At 39.9% G+C, this 1492-nt stretch overlaps 1 protein-coding gene across 2 annotated transcripts in view; it reads left to right on the top strand.

Annotated features, from left to right (window-relative positions):
- Positions 1-381: 381 nt before the first annotated feature.
- The window catches only part of LOC101857969, a 31197-nt gene continuing 30086 nt past the window's right edge, over positions 382-1492 (top strand). The window contains exon 1 of one of the 2 annotated variants that reach the window (XM_005104848.3): positions 382-544. The gene's annotated coding sequence lies outside the window, so the exon portion shown is untranslated. Of the gene's footprint in view, positions 545-726; positions 750-1492 lie in introns of those variants that run through there. The other variant, XM_035971453.1, reaches the window with a different exon arrangement.

Here is a 1492-nt window from a genome sequence, read left to right on the forward strand (position 1 = left end):
ACATACACACAACCACATGTAGGCCTACACGTTACACACATAGGGTCACAGGCACACAGACAGACATACACACAAACACAAAAACATTTGCGCACAAACACACGCACACACACACACACACACACACACACACACACACACACACACACACACACACACACACACAAATTTATTATGAGCGTACACCGTCCCAAATCCACGTACATCTACTGCAACTGTCACGTGCGCTTCCCGAAGAACGGATAAACGACGTGCTCTGTGCGACGCGAAGAGGAATTCGCCAAAGTTGCTCAGTGGAGTGTGGTAAAATATTGAGCCACTCGGAGCAGGCTGGAAAGTGACGTCACGGTCGGGCAGCCAATGAACGTCCAATGAGCTGGGAATGCTTCCGCAAGGGAAGATGTCCAAAGCAGTCGACGGAATCCATAGCGGAGGGTGTGGATGGGCGGCTCTTGGAATACACTTAGATCTAGTTTTTGTTTCAATTTAGTGTAAAATTGCTTTTTTTTCTCTTCCTGGATTTAAAAAAGAAGGCATACTATTGGTAAGTAATGTTCGTTCAGAAGTATTTTTCTTTCTTTTCAAAAGTGAATAAAACGTTTGAAGAACATAGATCTACTTAATGTTCACAATGTCCGCATAAGTATCGTTACACAATTTTCATACGTCTATTATTGTGTCTTTCAACACCATAATTTTGGAATCTTTAGTATTTTTAAAAAAGTATCAGCCTAACACGAGTAATATAGGTAACGTATAAAAACGTTCTCCTTTCCGATTTCTTTTCGTCTGGCTTTTCAGTGGTGCAGATGAGAACCAGAGAAATATCTCTTGATAATGCCGTGACTCCATTTTCTGCGCACTTTGCCCCGCCATGGAAGGCAGACATTCCCGACCTGCTCAGAAATGAAATTTTGTTTTATGTGTAAATTTCTGACATAATTGCCGGAAGGTGTACAATAAATGATAGGTTACAAGTTCAAGGGAGTGTCGTACGTTCTCGATTCAATTTCAACCCAATTTGATGAAAAATGTAATGGTTTCTTTCTTCATAATTCGAGCTCACTAAGAGATGAGGGTGTGTTAACCTGAACACGGTACGATCGATACACGATCACCATTGCATGATTGAACTATTTTGCACAAAGGCTTAGTGATTAGAAGTCGAGGGCAACGGTGATTTGATCCTTGGCACAGGTTTATTTCTGAGGGTAGCTCTAAGTTTCGATTCGGAGTGGAGTGTGTCACTTTTGGTTGTATTTTTTTTCTTGGGTTTCGGACACTGTTTGATCATGATATTTTATTTTGTTTTGTTTTTCGTTTCTGTTTACAGATTGTTGAATATTTTCGCTTTGTCATATTATATCTTCATGAAACTGTCGTTCTCATACTTACTCTTAACTATCAATAGGAAAAATAAGAGATTTTTAAAAAGTAAACAAAAACAAACCCAAACCCATACACACACACACACACACACACATACACACCC

This window comes from Aplysia californica, unplaced genomic scaffold (genome assembly GCF_000002075.1).
Source record: "Aplysia californica isolate F4 #8 unplaced genomic scaffold, AplCal3.0 scaffold00438, whole genome shotgun sequence".
NCBI classification, from domain to species: Eukaryota; Metazoa; Mollusca; class Gastropoda; order Aplysiida; family Aplysiidae; genus Aplysia; species Aplysia californica.